The sequence below is a fragment of the Schistocerca serialis genome, chromosome 1 (assembly GCF_023864345.2).
Source record: "Schistocerca serialis cubense isolate TAMUIC-IGC-003099 chromosome 1, iqSchSeri2.2, whole genome shotgun sequence".
Taxonomy (NCBI): domain Eukaryota; kingdom Metazoa; phylum Arthropoda; class Insecta; order Orthoptera; family Acrididae; genus Schistocerca; species Schistocerca serialis.
In genome coordinates, this window is record NC_064638.1 from 271,855,443 (window position 1) to 271,880,705 (window position 25,263).

Here is a 25,263-nt window from a genome sequence, read left to right on the forward strand (position 1 = left end):
GTTTCTAGATGGTTAACTTGGACTGCAGTTCTCTTATCGGACAAAATATCAGTCATTCCTTTAAAAGAGTATATTGGACGGTTTGGGGAGCTGCAGTTGGTGTACAATGGTATCAGGCGGTCATGTGACCCTCCACTGTTGATGTGAGCCAAGGCAGTGGCGTAGTATAGTGTGATTCAGCTGCCCCTACCGACTGGTTTTATGCAACATGCAGTACGTCTAAATCAGGAAGGGTATGTGGACAGCCGACAGCCATATAATTGGTATAAGGTCCCTCCTTTGCTGCTTGCTCAATATACAGATTGAATAACATCGGGGAGAGGCTACAACCCTGTCTCACTCCCTTCCCAACCACTGCTTCCCTTTCAGGCCCCTCGACTCTTATAACTGCCATCTGGTTTCTGTACAAATTTAAATAGCCTTTCGTTCCCTGTCTTTGACCCCTGCCACCTTCAGAATTTGAAAGAGAGTATTCCAGTCAACATTGTCAAAAGCTTTCTCTAAGTCTACAAATGCTAGAAACGTAGGTTTGTCTTTCCTTAATCTTTCGTAACATCAGTATTGCCTCACGTGTTCCAATATTTGTATTGCTAGTATGTGAGAAATCGCGCTGCGAAGACCGAGTAGGCGAACTTTGCTTCATCCTGTATATGAGTTAACAGCGTTTTCCATGCGATAAAATTGCGCGATCCTCTGTCCACTGTCATCTGCCGGAACTATCGTGTCGATAGCTTAAAACGTACACGGACGAAAGGGATGGTGCAGGTTGGAATGACCCACCCTGTGCAGTGGCCAGCACTCGTGCGCCGTCGGCTCTGGGGTGCGTGGCGGTCTACACGCACAGTAAGTGCAGGCGCCTCCGGGAGCTGGGAGATGCGCAATATCGGCGCCGCCAGCGGCCGCCATTTGCAGCCGGAGACGTTAATGGAGTTTGTTTGTCGGCCGCGGCGTGCCGATTGCCGCGCCGTAATTAAAATGCCCCAGCATTTTATTGGCTGCGAAGGGCGGCCACGCAGCGTACCGGACTAAAAGTTGCCTCCGCGCCGCTTTGTTTAAATTACAAGGCCGAGCGGAATTCTTCAGTCGAGGGGGCGGCTTTCGCACCTCCTCGCAACTCCCTAATTAAACTCGCTGCTGTAAATAATTAGCCGGCGCAGGAAGGAGCCGGGGATTCACCGCGCCTCAGCAGATAGCCCGCTTGCCCTGCTACGAACTCCCGAGCGAAGGTCCCAGCCAAGGCGGAGAGTAACAGCCGCGCCAGGCCTCTGTGCCGAGGACGGGATACCGTCCAACTATCTGCTCCGTTCCCGACGAAACCGGGAGCATGGTCGGAACGGCAAATAGGACGGATTATCAGAGGAATACTTTTATTGACCCGAAACTTACGCCGGCCGGGGTGGCCAAGCGGTTCTAGGCGCTACAGTCTGGAACCGCGTGACCGCTACGGTCGCAGGTTCGAATCCTGCCTCGGGCATGGATGTGTGTGATGTCCTTAGGTTAGTTAGGTTTAAGTAGTTCTAAGTTCTAGGCGACTGATGACCTCAGATGTTAAGTCCCATAGTGCTCAGAGCTATTTGAACCATTTTTGAATCCAAACTTACAGGGTGACAATTATTGAGCTACATGAAAAAAAAAATCCTGATCCTTCCGCAGATTCACCTACGGAAATGAGACAGGCGAAATACGCTCAGACTTCAAGAAGAATATAATAATTCCAATCCCAAAGAAAGCAGGTGTTGACAGATGTGAAAATTACCGAACTATCAGTTTAATAAGTCACGGCTGCAAAATACTAACGCGAATTCTTTACAGACGAGTGGAAAAACTGGCAGAAGCTGACCACGGGAAAGAGCAGTTTGGATTCCGTAGAAATATTCGAACACGTGAGGCAATACTGATCCTACGACTTATCTTAGAGGAAAGATTAAGGAAAGGCAAACCGACGTTTCTAGCATTTGTAGACTTAGAGAAAGCTTTTGACAACGTTAACTGGAATACTCTCTTTCAAATTCTGAAGGTGGCAGGGGTAAAATACAGGGAGCGAAAGACTATTTACAATTTGTACACAAACCAGATGGCAGTTATAAGAGTCGAGGGGCATGAGAGGGAAGCAGTGGTTGGGAAGGGAGTGAGACAGGGTTGTAGCCTCTCCCCGATGTTATTCAATCTGTATATTGAGCAAGCAGTGAAGGAAGCAAAAGAAAAATTCGGAGTAGGTGTTAAAATCCGTGGAGAAGAAATAAAAACTTTGAGGTTCGCCGACGACATTGTATTTCTGTCTGAGAGAGCAAAGGACTTCGAAGAGCAGTTGAACGGAATGGACAGTGTCATGAAAGGAGTATATAAGATGAACATCAACAAAAGCAAAACGAGGATAATGGAATGTAGTCGAATTAAGTCGGGTGATGCTGAGGGAATTAGATTAGGAAATGAAACACTTAAAGTAATAGAGGAGTTTTGCTATTAGAGGAGCAAAATAACTGTTTATGATCGAAGTAGAGAGGATATATAATGTACACTGGCAATGGCAAGAAAAGCGTTTCTGAAGAAGAAAAATTTGTTAACATCGAGTATAGATTTAAGCGTCGGGAAGTCGTTTCTGAAAGTTAAAAATGTTCAAATGTGTGTAGGACTTAACTGCTAAGGTCATCAGTCCCTAAACTTACACACTACTTAACCTAAATTATCCTAAGGACAAACACAAACACCCATGCTCAAGGGAAGACTGGAACCTCCGCCAGGACCAGCCGCACAGTCCATGACTGCAGCGGCCTAGACCGCTCGGCTAATCCCACGCGGCTTTCTGAAAGTATTTGAATGGAGTTTTGCCATGTACGGAAGTGAAACATGGACGATAAATACTTTGGACAAGAAGAGAATAGAAGCTTTCGAAATGTGGTGCTACAGAAGAATGTTGAAGATTAGAGGGGTAGATCACATAACTAATAAGGAGGTACTGAATAGAATTGGGGAGGAGTTTGTGGTACAACTTGACTAGAAGAAGGGATCGGCTGGTACGACATGTTCTGAGGCATCAAGGGATCACAAATTTAGCATTGGAGGGCAGCGTGGAGGGTAAAATTCGTAGAGGGAGACCAAGAGATGAATACACTAAGCAGATTCAGAAGGATGTAGGTTGCAGTAGTTACTGGGAGATGAAGAAGCTTGCACACGATAGAGTAGCATGGAGAGCTGCATCAAACCAGTCTCAGGACGAAGATCAACACAACAACAACATGAAAACAAAAAAACACACACACACTTTATTCAACACGTGAACGTCACTACACATATTCGAATTTAGGTTACGACATGTTCGATATGCCTGCCATCATTGGCGATGATGTGGAGCAGAAGAATAGCGAAATTATGCATGACCCGCTGAAGTATCAGAACATCGGTGCTGTCGATGACATCCCTAACGGCTTTTTCCAGCTCAACAATGATTTTGGGTTTATTGCTGTACAGCTTGTCTATAACATAGCCCCACAGAAAGGAGTAGCATATGTTCAGATCCATACAATATGGCGGCCAATCGAGGCCAATGCCAGTGGCTTCTGGGTACCCCAGAGCCACAATGCGGTCACCAAATTGCTCACCCACGACGTCAAACACTCTACAGCTTCGATGAGGTCGAGCTCCGACTTGCTTCACCACATCTTGTCGAAATCTGGGTCACTTTGGATAAAGGGAATGAAATCATCTTCCAAAACCATCACGTACCGTTCGGAAGTCGCCGTGCCATCAAGGAATATCGCACCGATTATTCCCTGACTGGACATTGCACATCGCACAGTCACCCGTTGAAGGTGAAGATACTTCTCGATCGTACAATGCGGTAGGCTCTGAGCACTATGGGACTTAACATCTGAGGTCATCAGTCCCCTAGAACTTAGAACTACTTAAATCAAAGTAACCTAAGGCCCGAGGCAGGGTTCGAACCTGCGACCGTAGCGGTCGCGCGGTTCCAGACTGAAGCGTGTAGAACCGCTCGTCCACACCGGCCGCCCAGTGCGGATTCTCAGTCCCCCAAATAAGTCAACTTTGCTTACTAACGAACCCATCCAAACGAAAGATGGCTTCGTCGCTAAACCAAACAATGCATGCTCATACTAATTCCCATCATGTCCCGCGGCCAACCGTGCAGTTTGAACGTTCTGACTCAAACCGTTCAGAAGCTACGACGATTTTATTTCATATAGTTCAGTAATCGTCTCCCTGCAACAGTACAATATCTTGTGAGTGCCATTAGCGTTACAACAGAGAGCAATAGCTATTCTATCTTTGGTAAGTTATGTGCAGCAAGAGTTCTTGTTGGGAGCATTTTGTAGTTTGTCAGACTTATCAGTGTGTTACACTTGATCAGGAGTGAAATTAAGCTCTCTAGATACGTCTTGAAATTTCAGAATAAATTCGTTGGCAGCTGTTTCGTCAGCAGACAGCTTTTCGCCGGAAATAGTACAGTGCGACTGCCATGTCGTTTTCTCCATCGATATAATAAGCCATTTCTCGCTGAAAAATTTTCATTTTCATTGTTTCTTTCTAACTCTTCAAACAAAATCAGTGCCTTTTCTTTTTATGACTGGCCCAGACAACAGAGTTCCATTTCTTCTCTCCTGCTCAGACCACACCCACAAAACATTGTGTAAAATTTCATTTTTAAGCTTGTTCAAAGTCCTGCGTAATTTCATCCTTTCTCATAATCAGTCGTGACTGTATGACTTTCGAGAGTATCCTGTATTTTCTCCAGTCTTTCACAGTTCTTATGCCAATCACAACCTCTCTTGCAATGTTTTGAAAAGACAAGCTTTTATTTAATCTTTTTTAGCCTTCCAGTTTCTTCGCTAAAGACAGCGTCACATGTTTACATTTTGAACAAAATGTCCAAATGTGTGTGAATTCCTAAGGGACCAAACTGCTGAGGTCATCGGCCCCTAGACTTAAATCCTACTTAAACTAACTTAAGGCTAAGGACAACACTCACACCCATACCCGAGGTAGGGGTTGAACCTCCTGCGGGAGGAGCCGCGCAATCCGTGACATGGCGCCTCAGACCGCGCGACCACTATGAACATCTTCAACACTAAAACATTATGACTAATGAAGTGGTAATCTATGTGACTTAAAAATACGTCGTTTTTGTTATTTTTGTTCGAGTTATTTTAGTTAAAACAGTAAAAACTCCCTTTTTGGACACCCTGTATGTAAGAAGTGCAGCTATTGCTGTATTTTGTAATATGGAACTTTGTAGGAAACCAGGTGAACGGTCTACAACTATAGGTAAATGTTTAAAAAACCTAGCTATTGTATGACATCCTCATCTGTTCACTGATAATGCTTTTGTATACGCGGTAGAAACTCGTTAATCTATCCTGGGATGGTCCGACTCTAAGCTTAGATCGATCATTCAATTTCCAGTGTTTGTTTACGCGACTCATCGTCTGCGAGATGGATCATTAGGCAGCTGACAGTTGAGAGGTGAGGTTCTTCGATCAGTTTTAGTATGAAATAATTTGTTTTATAAATTAATAAGTGTTCTTTTTCCGTATTAAAGTGTGTAAAATTAAGTTATGGGGAGATGAGGCGAAATGTGGACAACGCGAACACCCAGCCTCCGAGCGAAGAAAATCTCCGACGCGGCTGTGAATCGCACTGGGACTCCGCGATCTAAAGGTGACGACGGTAACCACTAGACCACGATCTACAGAGTGATTGTGTAACAAAAGGCTGTACGGCTAACGGTCTAAGCTCAGAATGCATGACCGGTAATAACCACGTGCGACATATCTTATGCGTTTCGATAGCAGAATATCGTTCTTAATCTAACATTTACGATCGTATTTATAGCGCAATAAGGGACACACAGCGAGGTCGTGTACTGAATTAAACAGTGGACTCATAAGTCCCGTGCTGTCATCCAGAGTTAGTTTTTCAGTACTCTCCTTAAATCACTTCAGGCTAATGCTGGGGTCGATAATTCTAAAAGATCGTCAGAATTTCGCTACTATGTTTCACCTTTGAAGACTGTATTGCCGACAAATCGTTAACACGTTATCGAAATCTGAAACAGGCGGAAACAAAAAAATAAATAAACAGAGCAAATACCTTATGTGTGAGATTTTATTTTTCCTCCCTTCTTCCTTCTAGGAGTTTTCTACGCCATTTGGCGTCTCTTGCATGCAAATTTTCGTCTCCTATTTCTCCAGTCCTCTTCTTGCATAGCCTTGTCCTGCGTCTCATGCCTCACTCCATCGTTCCAAAGTAACCGGGGTCTTCCTCTTTTTCTATGTCATGGAGGTCTCCAGTGCCACACTTTACAGGGTCATCTTTCCTCTGGCATTCTTCTAAGATGTCTATACTACGTTAGCCGTTTATTTTCAGTTGTGTATTCTATATCTTTTATAACTCCCATCTGTGCTTGTAGCACTTCATTTCTCATTTCTCTTATTGTTACTTCACGGCTTCGTCTCCAAAACTCCATTTCCAATGCCTTTAATTTCTTCTCGTCGATCCTTCCCAACTTTCAGCACCATACAGAGCAATGCTCTCAACTCAAGTTTCGTATATCCTTTTAAAATTTTTTGACGTCGTTTTATTCCAAATTATGGAGTGTAACTGCTTAATTTCCACCTTTCTCTTTCCTACTTTGTGCTTTATTTCCTCTTTACTTCCACCTTTATCCGAAATGGCTGTCCGAAAATATTTATATGAACGGTTATGTTTCACTATAGATCCGTCTTCCAAACAAGATCCCTTTCCATACCTCCGACAACCAAGTATTCATCTTTGCAAAGTTAATTTTCACGCCCAACGGCTTTCTTAACGTATAAGACACGTCCTCTTCCTCCTCGGCGAAGATAAGCTGATCGTAGGCGAAATTTACGGAGAACATGACGTCATCACATACTCTTAATTCTCACGTTTCTGCACTTCTTTTCCAATTTTCAATACTTAGTTCAAATTTAAATTAGTAAAAATATCGCTGTACTTATATTGTATTATAAAGAACCGCCTGAATGCAGTATCCAAGATGACCAACATACTACTTCCCTGAATCACTCTGCCCAGGATTGCTCAGCTTCTACCCCAGTTTAATTATTAAGCAATCAAACTGTTTGTAATGTACATATGCTTCAGAGTGTCACTACAGTTTAAAATGAAATTATAGTCAACTTGATAATTTTGGAAATTATGGCAACAGTAAATGACAGCAAAATATTTGATTCCTTTCACCAAAGTGCGCAAACAACTTTGACGTCCTGATGTCGAATCATCATGAAATCACTTAAGTTACGGTACTTACTGTTGTTGAATGCCTCAAATCTGTACTGTTGCCTTCATGGTTTCTTCAGCTCTCACACGCTTCAGTTTACTCTGGTTACCAACACAATATTGTTGCAGCTACGGTGGCTCTCCATCTTGAAAAATTAATTCTTAGACTATTTCCAAATTTTCCTTTTCTGCCTTGCAGTGGATAAACGCACAGAGAAAGTACTACACACGTAAGCAATTCATCTGTTTCCAGAATGAAATTTTCACTCTGCAGCGGAGTGTGCGCTGATATGAAACTTCCTGGCAGATTAAAACTGTGTGCCGGACCGAGACTCGAACTCGGGACCTCTGCCTTTCGCGGGCAAGTGCTCTACCAACTGAGCTATCCAAGCACGACCCACGCCCCGTCCTCACAGCTTTACTTCTGCCAGTATCTCGTATCCCACCTTCCAAACTTTACAGAAGCTCTCCTGCGAACCTTGCAGAACTAGCACTCCTGAAAGAAAGGATATTGCGGAGACATGGCTTAGCCACAGCCTGGAGGATGTTTCCAGAATGAGATTTTCACTCTGCAGCGGAGTGTGCGCTGATATGAAACTTCCTGGTAGATTAAAACTGTGTGGCGGACCGAGACTCGAACTCGGGACCTTTGCCTTTCGCGGACAAGTGCTCACTTGCCCGCGAAAGGCAAAGGTCCCGAGTTCGAGTCTCGGTCCGGCACACAGTTTTAATCTGCCAGGAAGCTTCAATTCATCTGTTGCTCAGATCAAATGAATCAGTAATAGAATTAGTGCGGAGTTTAACACAAAATAGATATAGGGGGTGAAAAAATATGATAACACCAAATACACGACACATTATCGCGCCTAATACGGTATAGGAAGCCCGTTGACGTTCAAAGCAGCTTCCATTCATCTGCGTATGGATAATTACAGGTCCTGTGTGGTTTTCAAGCGAATGATAGACCATATTTCCTGCAAAACAGTGTTACATTGAGGTAACGCTTATGGAGGTGGACATCGATCATGCACCCTTCTCTCCAAGATAGACCACAGAGGCTCAATAATGTCTAGAGCTAGTGACTGTAGTGGCCAGGTGGAATGAGACAATTCTTTCTCGTGTTCACAAAACCAGTCCTGGATGATACGACCTGTTCGAACTGGGGCCTGTTGTATTGGAACATAGCATCAGAACTGCATTGTACTGTGGGATAGACCTCGTCAGCCAAAAGGATCACATAATCCGTTGTAGTAAAGTGACGTGGCAGCGTAACCATAGGGTCCATGGAATACCACGACGTAACTACCCAAATCATCACCGAACCCTCGCAATGTTTCCCTCTTAGGATGTAAGCTCACCCAGCAGTTGGAAACCGTGTGAAACATGACTTATCCGACGGTATGACTTTTTTCCATTGCTCCACAGTCCAGGTTTTATGACCTCTGCTCCACGTTTTCCTGTTACTGGCATTTGCATCACTGATGAGTGGATTTGGATTTCCAGTTTACCCTGCAATTCCTTCCTTATGGATTTTCCTTCGTGTTCTTTGGTGCTGACAGTGTTCGTACGACATTCAGTTTTGTAGCTGTCATTCTTTTACTTTTCGTCGCAATTCATTTCGATAACCGTTTATCACGATTACTGAAGACACACTTTCGCTCACTTTGTGACTTAGCAGACGTTTTTTTCTTGCTTTCCCTGAAAGCGGTGCAAACCGTCGATAAGGTGGCTCTTGAAACACCACACACTTCAGCTACATTGGTTTCGAAAGCAACCAGCACACGAGCACCAACAACTTTCCCAGGGTGGAATTCACTTAGCTCTGACTACACAGGATACGGTTCTTACCACGACTGTTGAAGACATTGTGCAGGTGCCATCTGTGGTCACAACAACAGCTCAGCCTGCAGGCTCGATTAGAATCTAAATCTGTGTCCAAGCATACATTTCTCGCAGTGGCTCCATTGTTGTTGTTGTGATCTTCAGTCCTGAGACTGGTTTGATGCAGCTCTCCATGCTACTCTATCCTGTGCAAGCTTCTTCATCTCCCAGTACCTACTGCAACCTACATCCTTCTGAATCTGCTTAGTGTATTCATCTCTTGGTCTCCCTCTACGATTTTTACCCTCCACGCTGCCCTCCAATGCTAAATTTGTGATCCCTTGATGCCTCAAAACATGTCCTACCAACCGATCCCTTCTTCTAGTCAAGTTGTGCCACAAACTTCTCTTCTCCCTAATCCTATTCAATACCTCTTCATTAGTTATGTGATCTACCCACCTTATCTTCAGCATTCTTCTGTAGCACCACATTTCGAAAGCTTCTATTCTCTTCTTGTCCAAACTGGTTATCGTCTGTGTTTCACTTCCATACATGGCTACACTCCATACAAATACTTTCAGAAACGACTTCCTGACACTTAAATCTATACTCGATGTTAACAAATTTCTCTTCTTCAGAAACGATTTCCTTGCCATTGCCAGTCTACATTTTATATCCTCTCTACTTCGACCATCATCAGTTATTTTACTCCCTAAATAGCAAAACTCCTTTACTACTTTAAGTGTCTCATTTCCTAATCTAATCCCCTCAGCATCACCCGATTTAATTTGACTACATTCCATTATCCTCGTTTTGGTTTTGTTGATGTTCATCTTATATCCTCCTTTCAAGACACTGTCCATTCCGTTCAACAATGTCAACCGGTACAGTAGGGAGATATTCAACAGAACGAAGATAATACACGCAGAGAGAGCTTTCGTCGTATTTGGTGCGTATTAATGAAGGAAGCCCAGAAACAACCGTACAAACACCGACCACACATACACCATAGGAGAAGAGAAAATCTCAGAAATTATGGAAACAATAAATCCAAACGTTCATCAGGAGAAAATGCAGGAACAAGACTGAAACCATAGCTTCAAGCTCTGCTCACTCGAAACACGTTCTGTGATGTCCAGAAACAATTTACTGTCCGACTTAATAACGGATAGTAAATTAGTATTATGATTCAGCAAGTTGTTCACAGCGACCATGAAGACACTAAATAAAGTGAGAACTTAAGGGCTTCTCACAACTGAAAAGCCTTAACTGTGGAACCAGGTACTTATCTTCGTTGCTAATAGCGTCTTCGTGCTTGTCTCGACTTAACCTACTTCAAAGCGCTAACGTTAATAACGGCTATAGCTGGAAAGCTATACAACGGGGTCGCTGTATAACTATTCCAGATTCTTTCTTAAATGGAAATAGCCGTCACTGAAAGTAATCCAATAGCCAAAGGGCCTGCTTCTCCTTCATCGCTCTACAAGGAAGTGTATACCAGTTAATCTACGCCCACTTTCAATTAAAAGCTTTGTTTTTGTTTAAGTTTCTCGATCGCAGTTGGTTACTGCGTGGCTTTCTATGGTACTATGCTTCAGAACGTGGATGCTTTATGGTCTTGAATTCAATTCTAAGGCAGTATTATTTTTTCTAGAAGAATATTTTTGGTGCTAGCGCCTCGCATTCCAAGCATTTTGAGGCAGAAAATGGAAATCTGTATTAATTAGTGGAAGTTACTGAACGGAAATGGTGCAAAGTGTAACGTATTTGACTCGCCAGATGAAGGAAATTACTATGTAAAATATTGTCATAACTTCCTAGCTAGTTTCAGCAAAGTGAGTCTGGTCTTCCACCCGTAACCTAGTTTAAAGAGAGAACCTTTTTGTATGGAAGACGCTCAACTCTCAGACTCAACAACAATGAATCGGCTAAATCATTGACAAAGGTGTTTTTAATACGAAATACAACCCTCTTGATTGGTCTACTGCACCTATCAGAATCGTCAACTACTGGTGATCAGTACGGTTTTATTATTGACATATTCATTTGTTCTCTGTAGCATGTGAAACCTCATTTTCATTGCGAAAAGGTCTCGATCGATTCGATAACATTCGCCTCATCAATAGTGAGTGACGAAGTCTGTGCGAAGATTTCTGCTTATCTCGTACGTTTAAGAATGTCTGTCTTGAAATACTCAGCGTACACTTAAATTGAAAGAACAAGCACGGGGACAGCTACTGGTCGTCAACAGAAGCAGTTCAGTCTCCGCCAAATTATAAGGGTGCCAGCTAACAGCAGTTACGTGTGGAGACAGGCGTTTTTTATTTTATTTATTTATTTATTTATTGTTCCGGGGGACCAAATTAAGGAGAAGTCTCCATGGTCATGGAACGAGTCGATACATGAAATTATAACACGATATTAGAAACAGATAAAATGGAATATAAAAAAAAAACATATTCAGGTGACAAGTCGTAAATTTAAATAATGAAAATCAACATTGTACCACTGGAATTTGTTTAATTTTTTAGCTCTTCCAGGAGCTCCTCGACAGAATAGAAGGAGTGAGCCATGAGGAAACTCATCAGTTTAGACTTAAAAGAGTTTGGGTTACTGCTAAGATTTTTGAGTTCTTGTGGTAGCTTATTGAAAATGGATGCAGCGGAATACTGCACTCCTTTCTGCACAAGAGTCAAGGAAGTGCATTCCACATGCAGATTGGATTTCTGCCTAGTATTAACTGAGTGAAAGCTGCTAACTCTTGGGAATAGGCTAATACTGCTAACAACAAACGACATTAAAGAAAATATATACTGTGAGGGCAATGTCAGAATTCCCAGACTATTGAGTAGGGGTCGACAAGAGGTTCTCGAACTTACACCACATATAGCTCGAACAGCCCGTTTTTGAGCCAAAAATACCCTTTTTGAATCAGAAGAATTACCCCAAAAAATAATACCACACGACATAAGCGTATGAAAATATGCTAAGTAGACTACTTTTCGTGTTGAACTGTCACTTATTTCAGATACTGTTCTAATGGTAAATAAAGCAGCATTTAGTTTCTGAACAAGATCCTGGACATGGGCTTTCCACAACACCTTGCTATCTATCCGAACGCCTAGGAACTTGAACTGTTCCGTCCCGCTTATAATATGCCCATTCTGTCTGATCAAAATATCGGTTCTTGTTGAATTGTGAGTGAGAAACTGCAAAAACTGAGTCTTACTGTGATTCAGCATCAAATTATTTTCCACAAGCCACGAACTTATTTCATGAACTACATTATTTGATACTGTTTCAATATTACACACAAGTTCCTTCACTATCAAGCTGGTGTCATCAGCAAACAGAAATATTTTTGAATCACCCGTAATACTAGAAGGCATATCATTTATATAAATAAGAAACAGCAGTGGCCCCAGCACCGACCCTTGGGGAACGCCCCACTTAACAGTGCCCCATTGGGACTGAACATCGCTACCACTCTCAATATTGTGGAGAATTACCTTCTGCTTTCTGTTCTTAAAGTAAGAGGCGAACCAATTGTAAGCTACTCCCCTTACTCCATAATGGTCCACCTTCTGCAGTAATATATTGTGGTCAACACAGTCAAAAGCCTTCGTTAAATAAAAGAAAACACCTAGCGTTCGCAACCTTTCATTTAATCCGTCCAAAACCTCACAGAGAAAAGAGAATATAGCATTTTCAGTTGTTAAACCGTTTCTAAAACCAAACTGAACATTTGACAGCAAATTATGTGAATTTAAATGCTCCAGTAACCTTGTATACACAACCTTCTCGATAACTTTAGCAAACACCGATGGCATAGAAATAGGTCTATAATTGTCAACATTATCCCTGTCTCCATTTTTATAAAGTGGCTTCATTACTGAGTACTTTAATCGGTCAGAAAACCGACCACTCCTAAAGGAAAAGTTACAGATATTACTAAGAACTGGGCTAACATACATAGAACAATACTACAGTATTCTGCTAGATACCCCGTCATATCCATTAGAGTTCTTGGTCTTTTGTGATTTAATTATTAACTCAATCTCCCTCTTGTCAGTATCATGGAGGAGCATTTCAGGTAACAGTCTCGGAACACTTTTTTCTAAGACCGCTATATGATTCTCTGTTGGAACTAGGTTTCTATTTAGTTCACCTTCATATTCCCTGTAGTCATGGAGATTTCCAATGCTCTCCATAAATCATTAGACATAGATGCTGGATTGGTTCTTCAACAAGCCATAGCAAATCTTTCTGCATGATGAATTAGTGCTGCTAATCAAATTAAATCAACTCTCATTTCTCGATAGAATGCTGAAAAAGACATAATACAATACTGGAGGAACCGAGCACAAAACGGAATGGAGGCAGTTTGCGGCAGCAACACGTGGTCTGCAGAGCTTGTGGTCGCTAGATATGTATACGTATATAGAATACAGCAGCGTAGGTGTTTGGAAAATAACATAGCGGGAATAGGGAGAACAGTTACCCATTATCCGTTCAAAAATTGTAATTAGTCGTAAATAGATAACTCCAGTTTGTGTAATTTTCCAAGCAACATTTAGTTTTTTTACGTGTGAGTACTGTGAACCCGGCGGCCGGCAGCGTGAGCTAAAAACTGTTGACTTATCCGTCGGCACAAATTGACCCAGTTCTGTTTGTTGTGTTTACATGCCGACTGGCAAATAGCCCCTGCCTCTCTGGAATTTTCTGTACCGCTCCCACATACGAAAAGCAAACAAAGTGCTTTTATTAAATTTACGCGCAACGTGTATTATTAGAAAGCGAAAGCAGTTTGAAAAATTCTCTTTCAGCACAGTTCCGCAGTGTTGCACTTTTAAAACATATTAGTTTCGCACATCGATTCATTTGATTCGTATTTTTACGTGGTAAGGAATACTTTATATATATATATATATATATATATATATATATATATATATATATATATATATATATATATATATAACTGTGCTGAAAGAGAATTTTTCAAACTGCTTTCGCTTTCTAATAATACACGTGATTTAATTATATATATATATATATATATATATATATATATATATATATATTCAATTTCCAATGCTTTATATCCAAAGTGTTGGAGTATGTAACCTGTAGTTGGGATTCATTTTGAAAAGAAATAGTTTTGGTTTTGGACCACCTTGTAAATAGGAGCGAAAAAAAGGAGAGAAGAAAAGAGTATTTGAAAATTACGTATGGTGGTGAGCACGAAACAGAAAATTCGGTTCTTAGTATTTTAGGCTCAGGAAAACACAAGAGAAGAAAATCTACAGAATGCATGGGTATGGGATCATCTGAGAGTAAAATTTTGGGATTGCAGCGCTGCTTGATGAAAGTGTCAGGTTCCAGTTGAATAACAGCGTAATTTAGATATCATCTAACTATCGTTGTTAGTTCTTTTGTCTGTCATTTATTTCCTTCTTATATTTCTTTACTGTTGCTATCCAGTACTTAATGTACTTATTAAATTTTCTGGCCCTGCTGTTACCCTTCCTTTTTGTCCAGGAGAAAGGTATGTCCGCAATTTGAAATCTTCGTAGACATTCGTTTCATTTATACACATAGTATCTTGGAATAAAGAATTGCAAACGTCTTTTGTCTTCATTTCCTTAAAATCAAGTCGGTTTTGTGGCTGTTACTCTGAAACAGATTTGTGCCCATTTTGTAGTATACCAAGCTAAGGTTAATTACTGTTTCATTTGCTAGACATTAAGAGTAATGTCGACAGTGTTGCATCTTATGGTGCGATTGGTAGTATGCGTCACCCATGTAGCAGCAGTAATCGATAAATTAATGTACTGAAAGCGGTTCATGTCTATATCTAATGTATACACAGTCTTAGCTCATTTCCTGTAGCATCATTATTACATTTGCTGAAGTCATTACACGTCGACGTATTGGTACACCTCTACGGCAATGTGTTCAGCCTTGTTCATAGCTGCCTCCTAACATGACGGTTTGAGTGCTAAAGACACACGAAAATTATTATGTAAGTTGCAGTCTGTTGTAGTGGTTCAAATGGCTCTGAGCACTATGGGACTTAACATCTGTGGTCATAAGTCCCCTAGAACTTAGAACTACTTAAACCTAACCAACCTAAGGACATCACACACATCCATGCCCGAGGCAGGATTCGAACCTGCGACCGTAGCGGTCACGCGGTTCCAGACTGAAGCGCCTAGAACCGCACGACCACACCGGCCGGCTCAGTTGTAGTCCCAATATATCGAGTCATAGTTGCTTCCTGCATGTCCTGGATAATTTTAATGTACCCATGTGTATTGATACTTCTTGATGTTCAGAGAAATTTGAAACTTTTGTTTTTTGCCTCTTCTTGATGTAACACCAGCAATAATTCCTTTGTAAATATAAGGAGCAGTCAAAAAGTTTCCGGTTGGGGGCGTTGCTGTAGTGTATATGCAACGTAGCGGGATTCCGATGCAGCTACATGTAGTTAAGGGATTAGTGTTGCGTTCGTGTCTTTCCGACATGCGTTTTGTAAATGTAGGAACGTGAACTATGGTTACGGTATTACCAAATGCATCCAAACAGGACCAACGTGGTGCTATTTTTATCTTGGTTGCCGAAGGACCAACACCGGTAGACATCTGTTGGAGAGTGAAGAATGTGTATGGGGCAGCATGTCTTGGAAAATCACCATTGTGGAATAGTGCGCCAAGGGGTGGTGCTATTTCACGATAACTCACTTCCCCACATCACAAATGCCGTAACGCATAAGTTGGATCAATTCAAGTGGGACACACACGTAGGTATCCGGCCTATAGTTTTAATCTCTCCCAGTGCGATTATTACGCCTTCGGGCCCCTAAATAAGACCTTGGAGGGTCGATGATTCCTGTCGGATGAGGATGTGCAGCAGACAGAAGGACACGTGGCGTTTAACCAAACGGATATCTTCAACCTGGTTTCTTTGGCGGAATGATTGTCTGAAAGTTCACGCGATTTTTCCCGATGAGCTTACCGGCTCTGGGCAGTGCAGCCGTCGAACAAAAACTTTTTGATTGTCCCTCATATATGCGATATTCTGTTTTCTCTCTCCTATTGCCAACGTTATAGTTATAATCAGTTTTTTAAGTGAGACACAGAAAGTGGAATCACGTGTTTAAAGATACGTTAGATGTCAAAATGGGCTAGTTCTATACAGGGTGGTCCATTGATCGCGACCGGGCCAAATATCTCACGAAATAAGCGTCGAACGAAAAAACAACAAAGAAAGAAACTTGTATAGCTTGAAAAGGGAAACCAAATGGCGCTATGGTTGGCCCGCTAGATGACGCTGCCATGGGTCAAACTGACATCAACTGCGTTTTTTTTTTAGTAGGAACCCCCATTTTTATTGCATATTCGTGTATTACGTAAAGAAATTTGACTGTTTTAGTTGGACCACTTTTTTCGCTTTGTGATAGATGGCGCTGCAATAGTCACAAACACATGGCTCACAGTTTTAGACGAACAGTTAGTAACTGGTAGGTTTTTTTAAGTTAAAATACAGAACGTAGGTACGTTTGAAAATTTTATTTCGGTTGTTCCAATGTGATACATGTACCTTTGTGAACTTATCATTTCTGAGAACGCATGCTGTTACAGAGTGATTACCTGTAAATACCACATTAATGTAATAAATGCTTAAAATGATGTCCGTCAGCCTCAATGCATTTGGCAGTACGTGTAACGACATTCCTCTCAACAGCGAGTAGTTCGCCTTCCGTAATGTTCGCACATGCATTGACAATGCGCTGACGCATGTTGTCTGGCGTTTTCGGTGGATCGCGATAGCAAATATCCTTCAATTTTTCCCACAGAAAGAAATCCGGGGACGACGACCAAACCACCTGTCATGAAATGTTGGAAGTACATCGCCATTCTGTCATGCAGTGAAGCATCTTGTAGTAACGTCGGTAGAACATTACGTAGGAAATCAGCATACATTGCACCATTTAGATTGCCATCGATAAAATGGGGGCCAATTATCCTTCCTCCCATAATGCCGCACCGTACATTAACCCGCCAAGGTCGCTGATGTTCCACTTGTCGCAGCCATCGTGGATTTTCCGTTGCCCAATGGTGCATATTATGCCGGTTTACGTTACCGCTGTTGGTGAATGACGCTTCGTCGCTAAATAGAACGCGTGCAAAAAATCTGTCATCGTCCCGTAATTTCTCTTGTGACCAGTGGCAGAGCCGTAGACGACTTTCAAAGTCGTCGCCATGCAATTCCTGGTGCATAGAAATATGGTACGCATGCAATCGATGTTGATGTAGCATTCTCAACACCGACGTTTTTGAGATTCCCGATTCTCGCGTAATTTGTTTGCTACTGATGTGCGGATTATCCGCGACTGCAGCTAAAACACCTACTTGGGCATCATCATTTGTTGCAGGTCGTGGTTGACGTTTCACATGTGGCTGAACACTTCCTGTTTCCTTAAATAATGTAACTATCCGGCGAACGTTCCAGACACTTGGATACCGAGCAGCATACATAGCACACGCCCGTTGGGCATTTTGATCACAATAGCCATACATCAACACGATATCGACTTTTTTCCGCAATTGGTAAACGGTCCATTTTAACACGGGCAATGTATCACGAAGCAAATACCGTCCGCACTGGCGGAATGTTACGTGATACCACGTACTTCTACGTTTGTGACTAGTACAGCGCCATCCATCACAAAACGAAAAAAGTGGTCCAACTAAAACATTCATATTATGGAGGTTCCTATTTTAAAAAATGCAGTTGATATCCGTTTGACCTATGGCAGCGCCATCTAGCGGGCCAACCGTAGCGCCATCTGGTTGCCCCCTTCAAGCTAGACTCGCTCTTTGTAGTTTTTTCGTTTGACGCTTATTTCGTGAGATATTTGGCCCGGTCACGATCAACGGACCACCCTGTATATGCGATATTCTGTTCTCTCTCCTATCGCCATCGTTCTAGTTATAATCAATTTTTTAAGTGAGGCACAGAAAGTGGAATCACGTGTTTAAAGATACGTTAGATGTCAAAATAGGTTAGTTCTATATATTTAGCTACCAGGTATGATATTGTGTCTAGCGGGCATATAATGAAACCGTTCCGTTCCGTGCGTACTACCTCTACGAGTAATTTCGGTAACGTACGGTGGAGTTAACAGATCGAAGCCTGATATTGGAAATAGTACTAGTCACTATTATTTACCGGCCGGCCGAAGTGGCCGTGCGGTTAAAGGCGCTGCAGTCTGGAACCGCAAGACCGCTACGGTCGCAAGTTCGAATCCTGCCTCGGGCATGGATGTTTGTGATGTCCTTAGGTTAGTTAGGTTTAACTAGTTCTAAGTTCTAGGGGACTAATGACCTCAGCAGTTGAGTCCCATAGTGCTCAGAGCCATTATTTACCCATCGGCCAAAGGACAAACGGCAGTGAGCAGTTCCCCGACAGCTGGACTGTGCGCCTACAACGTATGCTGAATTCGAAAGGTTCCGACAGGATCGTTTGAAGAGACAACATGATGTAGTTTGCAGTGATCCGTCTGGGACGTTAAGCGCTTCAGCGACCTGGTATCTTCCGAGAGGAGCAAGCTATGTACAGGAAACGGCTTCGCCTTCTCCTGTGTCGATCCATCAGCAGCACAATACACTTTAACAAGCACTCACCGCAGCCAAGTGCTCAGCATAATTACAGGTAAGACACATCAGTCATATCTCGCGGGAGGGAACTGCGAAAGGCGCGAGTGATGAGAAACGCGTTTAACTCGGTGGGAGAAAACTGCCGTGAGTTCATGTTGCCCCCCTCTCTCCCTCCACACATACAGCTCTGCCAGTTGAACCCACGGTCAAAGCACTCATGTACACTTAATTGCACGTCGAGAGTAGGCCATCGTCTTGCACCTTGACATATCTAGTCGCAGCTACGTGTGCTCATGGTAGCCTTACAGTTTTTCAAATGGGAATACTAGTGTCTTAGCAACAAACTAGTAATCCCCACCCCGGATTCATTAAGAACCAACCTCCCACATATATTGAGAACTATTTACGTTTCTGTGAAATGCTCGTTTTTCTCTTAAGCTATTCGTCGTACAGCGACATAATCTTCACTGGTTTATGTAGATACTGTCTGCGAAATGAGAAGCGAAGGGAGTCAGTAGTAAAGAAATAATGAATTAAAACGGCAACCCTGTTGCTGAAGTTTTACCGCATGGACAACGTATTTTTAACAAGCGATAAACTGTTTCCTTTCACTGTTTTGTGGGGCTGTAAACGAGACATATACACAGTCTCTAACTGTATGTGATTTATTGAGTTAAACCTTTAACGTAACATTACACTTCTTAATGAGTAGATTATGGAAGCATTTTAAATTTATAAAATCGGTCAATAATCGTATGAAATACTTAGAATCAAGGTTTTGTTACCTTTAAAGCCGTTAGGTGGGCAGCCTGAAACAGGGAACGAGTTTTTCCAGATTAATATTCCTATCGCCCGGATCCATCCAAAGTTTTCAGGAGACCTTCCGTGGTTGCAAGACACCTTCAAGAATGTATCCAACGGAGAAAACGTCTGACACAATCCCAGTTTGCTGTGATCCTTCTGAAAAGATCTGGGCCGTCATCTTAACTTCCACTACAACAAAAAATATTTCTTAAACATCAAACCATTGCATCGGCGAGATCCTATTCTACATTTACATCTTTCTCTATAAGCTACTGTGTATGTACTACAAGAAGGACGTATCGAAATAGAACTGTTCGATCACTGAAAGCCATCTACCGGAAATGCAATAGCTGAATTGCATAATAGATTTGCGGAATTAGCCCTAATTATACTAACAGTTATCTGGATTCATATCTTACTGTATACTGAAAAGCCGCTGATAGGATAATTAAGAAGATACGAAAACGTTTTTTGTGCATAAATGTTACTTACTGCCGTGGTTGTTAACTGCGAAAACTCTCTGTCTCATTGAAGTAATCCCACGAGCTCAAGGCACCAAACTGAGAAATGCAGCTAATTAACTGATAAACATACGTAGCGAGAATGGAATAGTAAATAAGACTTCTCACATATGCTTCCTAATTAATAAAGAGACGCGATTGGTTATCGTAATTTGCAGTTCAGTTAACGAATAGAATCTGGTTATCTTTCCCAGTTAAAAGGCACTGTCGTTGCGTGCCTGTAGACCTTCGTAATTACGGCTTTACGACATAGTCAGCTTTCTCCTAAACCAACATACGCTGCAGCAATTAATCTAGAAGACTCGTATCATTAAAAGCTATTCCTCCTATTAATCAAGTCCCTGTCCCTCTTACAAGGCAGATACGGAGTACTGAGGCAGAGACGTGATAAATAGACAGCACAGCACACTGCCAGATCGATTCTACGAAAACTAACCAACGCTGATAGTACTTTCTGAGAGTTGGGCTAAATGGTAGCTTATTGTCATCAAAGAATTGATCGCGTAGTAACATAGAGTTCTCTAGCTAAATGACGAAGTTGAGTCCGTACATATGTGAGTGAAATTCAAGGCTGGGAATTGCTAATACCATAATAGAGCACAGCTCCAAGAAAACTTTCTCAAAGGCCATAGAATTCACCGCCTGTACAGTCACCATGGTTCAAATCCCCTTTCGGCCATCCAGATTTGGGTTCCTATTTTTCTTAATTCCCATCAGTCGAATGCGAGGATCGTTCCTTTGAAATGGCAGGGCGAGTCCCCTTCCGTCCTTATCAAATCCGAACTTTGCGCTCCGTCTTTGATGATCTTACCGTCAACGGGACGTTAAATAACAATCATCTTTTCTTTATCAGACTGCACTTCAGCATGAGTCCAAAGCAATACCGTTCTCAAAAAATATTTAAACACGAAAAAATCCCAAAAAATAAAGTAATAGTTAGTACTTAACCAGGAAAATAAAGGTGTTTAAAATTCGGTCGCACTATTTTACCACTAATCTTCAAGTAGACTCACGTTTAGATATTGTTTTTCTTTCATCCGGTTCCAATGCGCACCAGAAAACTGTGTGTTGTTGCATGCATATGTGTGCAAGTCTACAGTTTTGTTCAAACCGAAGATGGAGTGTTTGCGGGGACAAAGCAGTAATTAATTACGTGAAAATGCTATATTTTTATATTCTCAGCTGCTCCATATGCCTTCACAGAGTACTTTTAACTTGCTTTAGAGGAATATGTGAACGGATTTCAGCATGCACAATACTACATTCACTAACGTCAAGCAGAAAGGCGTCAAGCATCTTCTTCGACCCCATTGTTAACGTCCCAATCTTAACAGAATATTTAAAAAATGAGTGTTAGGAAATATATTAAAGCATGAATAAGCTGAACATTGTATTAATCTTCTGTTAACATAAAATTGCAGGACAATGGACGTCGCACTATTCGTAGAAACTATGTTTAAATCTAAATTCAGTTTGGACGTAGTGTTGTATTCACATCGGAGATGTTGCAGATTACTCTCACACAACTGGAATATATGTGTATATTGTTATCTATTAATGTAAGGCAAAGGACACATTTACTTAATTCATTTGACGTACAAAGTAACAGTTTTTGTTGCAACGACGTGTTTGTTTTTCCTCGTGTTATGATCTGAATTAAAGAAAACATAAATAAAAAGGAATAAAAATGTTCGAATGTGTGTGAAATCTTATGGGACTTAACTGCTAAGGTCATCAGTCCCTAAGCTAACACACTACTTAACCTAAATTATACTAAGGACAAACACACACACCCATGCGCGAGGGAGGACTCGAACCTCCGCCGGGACCAGCCGCATAGTCCATGACTGCAGCGCCCCAGACCGCTCGGCTAATCCCGCACGGCTAAAAGGAATAAACAAAGGACTATTTTAAGCACTTTTGGCATAAAGCGTAAAATGTAGATACGTCCACCATGGAAATTTCAAAAATAAATTACTAGTGAAAAGATACTGTTGGTATGACAGGTACGATCTTGACGTCGGCGAAACTTTATGTGAAAAACCAGTACCCATCCCCAGAATTTAGAATTAACATTTGAAGAAATGAAAATGAAATTTGTTATCTCACCAGAAATACACACTCAGTTGAACCTTCCTGACAATCTTACCTAGCCCAGGACACGAATCCAGACATTTTACTTTCGTCCGTGCTTTTCCAGCAGAAGGAATGAACGCATCCACCAGCGAACAAAGTTCTGGACTCGAATCTGGGCCCAGAGCAAGGCGTAAATCTGTCAGATAGGGTGATTCCAAGAAATACATTTCGCGAAAGCGAATACGTGTGTCGTTCCTTGTCCGAAAGCACTACGACCGTTTGAATGGAGAACTTCGTTGGATGCTACCAGGGTACTTACACGTATTTACATCGCTGCACCACACTATTAAGTTTTTCTACAAGACGGAAATGCATAATTCAGCAATACAATAGCAATCGTGCCGTCGGCTCGCCCCTCGACCCTGCAACTGACTGACTAATAAGTACCGGTCAGACTAATAGAGTCACGACTCAGATTCTTATTTAGATAGCCAGCTCGCGAGACAAGCTGGCGCGCCCGCTTTCTTTCCTCTCGTATCTAATTGCGCCACTACGTCTGCCGCGAATCGTGATCTTTACTCCAACAGAGAGACGTTTATCCGTCCACGAGGAAGTAACGTCTAATATCGTACACAAACAAACTGATTATCTTGTGAGCGGTAACTCATTCTTGACATAACGGTGCATGAAAGGCTGCTTTCTGTCGCTAGAGGTTTAACTTGCCTAAGCTCTGCTCTGATTTGTCGTTTCGGTATTCCCAGAGATTTTCAAAGTCTGTCCGCAGGAATAACGGGGGACGGTGCGTTATTTCATCTACGAGGTCGTGCTGAAAAGTAATGCCTATGAATCCTTTAAGTTAAAACTGTTAAAGATTTTTAAACAAAACAAACTTTTTTAACATTCTACACTACTGGCCATTAAAATTGGTACACCACGAAGATGATGTGCTACAGACGCGAAATTTAACCGACAGGAAGAAGATGCTGTGATATGCAAATGAGTAGCTTTACAGAGCATTCACACAAGGTTGGCGCTGGTGGCGACACCTACAACATGAGGAAAGTTTCCAACCGATATCTCATACACAAACAGCAGTTGACCGGCGTTGCCTCGTGTAAGGAGGAGAAATGCGTACCATCACGTTTCCGACTTTGAAAAAAGGTCGGATTGTAGCCTATCGCCGGCCGCGGTGGGCGTGCGGTTCTAGGCGCTCCAGTCCAGAGCCGCGCTGCTGCTACGGTCGCAGGTTCGAATCCTGCCTCGGGCATGGATGTGTGTGATGTCCTTAGGTTAGTTAGGTTTAAGTAGTTCTAAGTTCTAGGGGACTGATGACCACAGCAGTTGAGTCCCATAGTGCTCAGAGCCATTTGAACCATTTTTGTAGCCTATCGCGATTGCGGTTTATCGTATCTCGACATTGCTGCTCGCGTTGGTCTGTTAGCAGAATATGGAATCGGTGAGTTCAGGAGGGTAATACGGAACGCGGTGCTGGATCCCAACTGCCTCGTATCACCAGCAGTCGAGATGACAGACATCTTATCCGCATGGCTGTAACGGATCGTACAGCCACGTCTCGATTCCTGAGTCAACAGATGGGGACGTTTGCAAGACAACAACCATCTGCACGAACAGTTCGACGACGTTAGCAGCAGCATGGACTATCAGCTCGGAGATCATGGCTGCGGTTACCCTTGACGCTGCATCACAGACAGCAGGCGACTGCGGCGGTGTACTCTACGACGAACCTGGGTGCACAAATGGCAAAACATTTTTTTCGGATGAATCCAGGTTCTATTTACAGCATCATGATTGTCGTATCCGTGTTTGCCGACATCGCGGTGAACGCACATTGGAAGCGTGTATTCGCCATCGCCATACTGGCGTATCACTCGGCGTGATGGTATGGGGTGCCATTAGTTACACGTCACGGTCACCTCTTGTTCGCATTGACGGCACTTTGAACAGTGGACGTTACATTTCATTTGTGTTACGACCCGTGGCTCTACCCTTAATTCGATCCCTGCGAAACCCTACATTTCAGCAGGATAATGCACGACCGCATGTTGCAGGTCCTGTACGGGCCTTTCTGGATGCAGAAAATGTTCGACTGCCGCTCTGGCCAGCACATTCCCCAGATCGGTCAGTGGCGGCCGAGCAACTGGCTCGTCACAATACGCCAGTCACTACTCTTGATGAACTGTGGTATCGTGTTGAAGCTGCATTGGCAGCTGTACCTGTACACACCATCCAAGAACTGTTTGACTCAATGCCCAGGCGTATCAAGGCCGTTATTGCGGCCTGAGGTGGTTGTTCTGGGTACTGATTTCTCAGGATCTATGCAGCCAAATTGCGTGAAAATGTAATCACATGTCAGTTCTAGTATAATATATTTGTCCAATGAATACCCGTTTATCATCTGCATTCCTTCTTGTTGTAGCAAATCGATCATTTCAGAAACCTGCTATTTTCAGCAGTTTCAACAGTCAGATTAAACTGGAGACGTAAGCAACCGGCATAGCCGGTTGTTTCAGCGATAGCAGCCATCCCTGCGGTGTACCTGCAGTCGGCAGAGCTGTGAGGCAGAGCTGGACACAGACGCTGTACGGACAGATAGGGCAGAGGCAGATAGTGGCGTGTAACTGGCGCTAGCAGACAGGAGCTGCCGCGGGGGAATTAGCGCCCAATTGCCGGCTCCCCCGGGAACTTTATCTCGCGGTGGCAATGATGCTGTTTGACACGCTCCCGCGGGATACCGCCGCTCCCTGGATCAGGGGATCACAGCCGCCAGTAGACGCTGCACCGCCTGCCGCGCTCTGCCGACTGCTCGGAAAACCGGGCCAGTTCCAGGACAAGGTTTCCCACAACATCGCAAGTCTTCCCGGAAGGAAAAGGGCTACAGACGAGGTTGTTCCAATCATCTTGGCTTCCTGTAGCTCCGTTTTGTTGTGCTTGCTAAACAAGTCAGAAGTCTCTTCAAGCAAGACTCAACGAGACCGCACCATCTGGTCTTGTATTTTCTTCATACTTACGGTATTTGAAATTCAATGATTGGACAAAAAATTCGTAAAACACTATGATTCTCTTCTCAAAAACACTCAAAAATGGAC

The 25,263-nt window shown here is 42.7% G+C and overlaps 1 protein-coding gene and 1 non-coding gene across 4 annotated transcripts in view; one reads left to right on the forward strand and one right to left on the reverse strand.

The window, feature by feature from the left end:
* LOC126467694 (uncharacterized) overlaps positions 1 to 25,263 on the forward strand; it is a 424,429-nt gene that overhangs the window by 251,277 nt on the left and 147,889 nt on the right. The gene's annotated exons all lie outside the window — the stretch shown is intronic.
* On the reverse strand, positions 7,591 to 7,665 carry Trnas-cga (transfer RNA serine (anticodon CGA)). The gene has a single exon. It is a non-coding gene; the product is annotated as a tRNA-Ser (tRNA).